The sequence below is a fragment of the Trichomycterus rosablanca genome, chromosome 26 (assembly GCF_030014385.1).
Source record: "Trichomycterus rosablanca isolate fTriRos1 chromosome 26, fTriRos1.hap1, whole genome shotgun sequence".
NCBI classification, from domain to species: domain Eukaryota; kingdom Metazoa; phylum Chordata; class Actinopteri; order Siluriformes; family Trichomycteridae; genus Trichomycterus; species Trichomycterus rosablanca.
The window spans coordinates 13,248,372-13,254,986 of NC_086013.1; positions in this window are offsets into that span (position 1 = coordinate 13,248,372).

The window sequence follows — 6,615 nt, forward strand, 5'->3', positions numbered from 1 at the left end:
TACAGTCATAATTGTAAGTCATTTTGAATAAAAATCCCTGCCAAATGCCATAAATGTAAATGTAAAGAGGACGGTCTGGTCAGTGGGTTAAGCATCTAAACCTCAAACCTCCTAATAACATCCTAATAAACAAACAACAAAGCTCCTGGTACCATTAGCTAGTCAGCATATCCAACAGTGTGATTTGCATGGCTCAGGTCACTGGTTTAAATTATGTTACCATGCCCCATGAACAGTATATGGCAGGTCCTATAACAAAGACTTTCTGTTAAAACATTTAATTCAATTTACTGTTAAAATCAATAATGCTCATTACAACCATTCTCTCCATTTACAGAGCAGATGTCTGTAAATGTACATTTCTGTTACATATGAAACAGGTTTGAAGTAAAAGCTGTGTAAAAAGCATGTACGAGTACACACGTTCATTAAGTATGACTGTAAAACATGATGTAATGGTTGTACTTATGGATACCCCACACCGCAGATTAAACAGAAGTCAGACAGGACAGAACATGCTGTTGTTCATGAAAAGGAACAGTGTGCAGTGAAACATGGCATTTAATATAATGTTTCACAGACTGTTCTGTTATAATTTGTTCTTAAAAGAGCGCCGTTGGGTTTTGTTGATCCTCTCTCTGTTGATTTATACTTACATTATTTATTCAGTTGACAATGCTACTGTTGTTTTGTGTCTGGTCTGAAAAAAAGCGGACCCTGCGCTCTGACCCCAGCTTCCAAACAAGCTGGGATATGTGAAGAAAGAATTTCGATGTACTGTACATGTGTATATGTATATATGACAAATAAAGACATTCTATTCTATATTCATAAGACAGATCTGTCCATAAGCTGTGAGGTGTTATAAGGTAAAAATACAAAAGTAAGTCAACATCTGACTGACTAAACTGAACCAAGGAGACTAGAAATCTAAAAGATACAGTTGCAGGACCAGAACCTAATAGTTTACACCTAAAATCTTGCAGTGCGTCTGATTTCAATCATTTAATCTAATTATTCTGTCACAGCAAAAGAGTTGCATTATTTAAATCCCCCAGCTGACATCCTGAGTTCTTTTCTTTGTTCATTAATTGTCTGTTTCTACCACCGTGTTATCCTATTTAGGGTTGTGCTGGGTACAAGTCACAAGGTAAAAGATAGAAAACCCCCCCGACAGGTCTATCACAGGGCAAACACACACCTAGGGCAATGTCTAGGTGCCCACTTGGACACTGGGAGAAAAGACCTGGACCACTCCACCTGGGAATCGAACCGAGAACCTTCTTGTTGTGAGGTGACAATGCTACCCAATGAGCCATCATGTCACCCAGGTTTTTTTTGGAAAGTCACCCTTCACCTTCCAAAAACATGCACAGGGTGATTAAATTGCCCCTAAATATTTTAGTGTGTGTTGCTCTGTGATAGATTGGTGTCTTGTTCCGGGTGTTATCCTGCCTTCCACCCAGTGGTCCCCGAAGCATCGGACCTACTGTGCCTCAGGCCAAAATGAAACCTTTGGTTAAAAAATATAGTAGTGTAGTAGTGTTTTATATTAGCCTTTCTTTCAGGCACAAAGTTTCCAACAGATGTTCTCAGAATTCCTGCCTACAGTGAAGACTGTCAAGGTTTTATACAATATGCAGTTCTTTCCATTAACCTGGGAAGTCCTGTTTCCTTCTGTCAGTATTACAGCAAAGTCAAGCTGGCACTTAAAATCCTTCAGTAAACAAACTTAACAGGAAATCTGACAGTGCTAGCTTTGACCTGATGGAGAATGTACAATTCTATATAGTTTTTTTGTTAAAACCGTCTTTATTATTAGTAGCCAGCCTTAACATTCTCTCTTTTTAACATGTTCTCTTTTTTAGTATCACAACATTTTGGAGTGTGTCGGAATAATTGTTAATATATAGTAAAGAAGAGCATTTGTGAGGTTATGTGCTAATGTTTAAGAACTGGTTTGCAATAATTGGGCCTTTCCCCAAACTGCTGCAACAAAATTGGAAGCACCTTATTTGTTTTATGTAATTATCTTCATGCAACTGGGTAGCAAATGGTATGAATGAAATGCTTAAACTTAATAAATGAAAGTGGAGTCCACATAATGTTTACTATATACTCTAACTTTCTTTAATTAGCCATGAATACTCCATGAATGCTCTCTAAACTCCTTTAGGATTCCCAGTATCTGCTTCATTTAACAAAGCAGCAGCCTCATTTCATGTTATGAAATCTTACAATGCAGAACCACAAGCCCATGTGGAAAAAACTAAAGTACAATTTAAAAGAATGTGGTGCAGATATTCTAAACACAACACCCACAGAACAGAAAATAATTATAGGATCAGTCAGCCATAAACCAAGTGGCTCATTGAAACCATGCCTGCCACGTCTAGTGAATGAGAAACACTGGTCACAAACACAAAAGTCGTGTTTGTATGTTTTACCCATACAAATATACAAGGGTTCTTCAAAAAGTTAAACTCCTGTTCACCGTCCGTTGCATTTTTTCCAGCGTCGTACCAACTTTTTAATGCCATCAGCAAAAATGTTTTTGGTCGAACGTGTAGCCACTGATGCAGCACTGCTTTCACATCATCACATGAAAATCTTCTTCCCCTTGAAGCTTCTTAGAGCATCCAAAAAGGTGGAAATCAGATGGTGCTAAATCCAGACTATAAGCTCTCTGTCTCTCAGACACGACCAATTACTGCTCCTCCCACCCTCACCGCTTCCAAACAAAATATAAAATTGCAGAAACTTTTTGAAGATCCCTCGTATAATACCATGCAATATCCGTAGACAGTGATAGTAGAAAGTGTCGTACTGAAAAGCGTATTAACTTTTATTACGGCACCATCACAGTATTCCACCTCCTAACAAGTCAGTTAATCATATGGCTGCCCTGGTTGGCATATAGCTTTCCAATCCCATTAGCACATACATATTGTCTTTTTTGAGTGTGGAACTTACAACAAAGTTCTGGAAACATTACCAAGAACTATCTGGAAGCTTCTTGGATTGAGTTTCTATGGCCGAGCAACTTTACACAAACCTGAGAGCTGGTATAAAGTGGTGTAAGATACTTTTCCATTGGGCTCAAAAGCAGTGAAAGCAGTGGAAGCATGTTATATAGTGATGAATCATGGTCTCAACTGCATTCATTACATTTTCGATAAATTGAAATGCTCAAGCAAGCCAAGCTCATCACCCATCATCAGTGCCCAACATCAACTGTCCTTTTGTGACTCAGTGGAAGTACATTTCCAGTCATGAGGTGGAATGGGGGTCTGCATTTAATACATAGTGAAAAGCTCTTCCAGAAAAGTGTTACATGTGGTAATTTGAACAATACACCTACTTTTTTTTACTGTGATCTAGACCTTAGGCTTTGTCCTGGCAGCAACATAAACATTCTGCCTCCCACCATTTTAAGACCACCTCTGTACTGAGGCACTGAAGGTTTTGAGGCACAATATGAACAGTCCTAAATGTCCTGAATGTTGGGATAGTGACCACTGTGTATTTTGTGTGTTTTTATTGTTTGTTCTGGCTTTGTATTGTTTTCCTTTGTTCATAGACCACACAGTCAGAGGTTTCAAACTGAGGTTAGGACTCACTGCGGAGGGATTTTCCTGCAGGTCAAGCCAGGGGAAACAACTGGAAATCCCTGGAGCGAAGTGCAGGAAAATCTGCGCTAAGGTTTCTTTATTATATCTTTATTAGATTGAAGTCATTCTTGTAGGTTTATTTTTCAAAAACTTCATAAGTGTGCAATTAAATACTGAGGAAACGTATCTTGCTTAGGTTCCTAAGGTGCACATCAAGTCCAATTCAAACTCTGGAGCTTGTTATGCTTGAAACTGTATAAAACATTTGCTCTTAAAAATGAAAGTAGTAGTATTATTAAAGTCAGTGGAAAGACAAATGTAGCCACGGGGGGCTTTAGAATGAGATGTTTAAAAAGATTAAGCTCCAGTCTCCACATACTTCTGGACGTACTGTATGTTGTGTGTAGACGCCTGACCGTGAACTTCTTGGACATTTTATTTAAAAAAAAAAAACATGGGCATTTATATAACAACCTTGGCTTTTCACAGTCTTCTTTTTATTTAGTGTCTTAAAAATTGTGCCATTTCAGTCACTTGTTTGACTTGTTGGCCTGGCTCTCAATCCACATTCAAATTTATCCCAAATGTGTTCAGTTGGGTTAAACTCAGGGCTTTTATTCAGACCAGTGGAGCTCCTCCACACCAAACTCATCAAACCATGTCTGTTTGGCCATTGCTTTGTGCACTGGGACACAATCATTCTGAAATAGAGCAAGTCCTCCACAAACTGCTGCCACAAAGTTGAAAGCATCAATTTTATTTCTATAGTTGAATTGGTGTGGCTAAAACAGATAAACGTAATAATTAGAAGGGGTGTCAACATACTTTTGACTATATAGGGCATTTTAATGTGCAAAAGGTGACTTATCAGGTCATCTGTCTGTAAGCTGTGTTTTGAACATTATGCAGCAGGACAGATATGGAACACAAATGTTATCTGGGTGGCTGCAAATAAATACTGTAGAATGAACATTGTAGTGTGGCAAAAAGTCCTGACCTGAATTATAAATAGATGCTGTAGTTAAACCCCAACCATTTGGGGTGATATAGTGGTTGGATACGTTTGTCCCTTAAGTAAACTTCTATAATTATGGAACTCAGTGCTACTACTTAAGTTATTTATTTATTCATTCACATACTCACTCTCTAAGCCGCTTATCCTAATCAGGATTGTGGAGAGATGCTGAACCCTTTCCCAGCTCTCAATGGGCACAAGGCACACAGAAACACCCTGAACAGGGTGCCAGTCCATTGCAGGGCAGACTCAAACACATTCACAAACAAGGACAATTGTTTTAGTATCTCCAATTTACCTGACTGCATGTCTTTGGACTTGTGGGACCGCTCCACCTGGGAATCGTACCCAGGACCTTCTTACTGTGAGGCAACAGTGATATCCACCAAGCCACTGTGCCCATAATTAATAATTTATTATTTTTTCCTCAGCCTTCTTATCTTGCTGCATAGTTTTTTTATATTCACTGTGAATGTGAGATGAGTTCATATTAAGAACTTTAAAACTGAGAATAATTTGACACCTCAAAATAACCCTTTACATAACGAAGGGTTCTATACCAAATAAAGATTCTCTCTAGAGTAGTTTTTTCAGACCAAACAACTATGAACATTTCATTTTAGAGACAAAATTGTCACTTTTGACACAACTTGATTCTAATTGATTGCCTCTTCTGCTAAAGGCCAAACAGGGACATTTAAAGTTGCCCCTTAAAATAAGGTGAACAGTGTGATATGTAGGTAAAGCAGCTTTACACAGGAAACATTGAAGTGTGGCACAGATGAGCTTGTATTTTCCCATTTTTCTGCTCCACTGATTCTTCTCTTCCTCCACCCCCATTCCATCATGTCATCCTCTGGCAGGCACACTGGCCTTTTTCCCTAGTTTCTCATTGTCTCTGGATATGAGTAACAGGCCAGATCATGAAGAAAGCATAGTTATAGGGTTAGAGATAGAGAAAATCTGACTGCCATACCTTTTTCTTAAGGGAAACCACAAGGGAATCCAAGGATCCAACTGTGCAAAAGGCTACAAGACATCTGATTCTGGGTCACTAGGCTAGACACTGGAAGTGAATGAAGGTTGTGAAATCTTTGTTATATGTGAGTCTCTTTCTGTTTTTTATCTGGCAAATGGAACAGAATAGTGAGTATAGTGAGTATCTTTATGTATGGAGGCAATATGTAAATGTACATGTATATTCTTTTTGATGCCTCTCTGCATCATATGACTGGTCCACGTGCACTTTCTTGAACTTTCCAATGCTCTCCCTTACTCTTTCCATCAAGTCGAGTATTCTTTCAAACCGCCTCAGATTCTAAGGAAAATGATGCGTCCAAAGGACACTACGTCCTACAATGTACCTTAAAGAGGGGAACCACTGATTTTTTTTTCCAGTTTCCATCTTCTGGTGGTGGTGATAAACATACAAAGTCTCAATTGTGTCAAGATGTTAAGCTGATGACTTATTGACTGGGCAGTTCTATTGTAAATGATATTAGATTGTGATTTAGGTGTTTTTATCATTCATTTGATCAATTTTTAGTTTTAGCGTCTTGATTTACGTCTTTATATTCTTACTATAGTAGCCAATAGTAGCCAAAGTTTGTCTAGATGTACCATATTGACTGTGATCTGTACATAAAATTGTAACTACATATATTAGCAATGTTTTTTCTTGGGTAGAAATGAGAACTTTTTCTGTTTGCCTCAAGGATTGACTACATTAGTAGTCAAATGTGAAGTAATACCAAAATTACTGTGGTAATACATTGGTAACATTATCTTACAGCAAACAGACCATGGTCAGCTAGATAGAAGGTCAACAAATTAGCCAGTTTGGAGTCTGGAGTTTATGGGGACCTGTGTCACCGTCTTTAACATGCTTTCAGTTTTTAAGCTAGACATCCAGCAAGCCAATAAACTTGTCAATTGTATTTAGAAGCCAAACATCATTTTTTGTACTGGTAATGTTAGCTGATAGCTAAC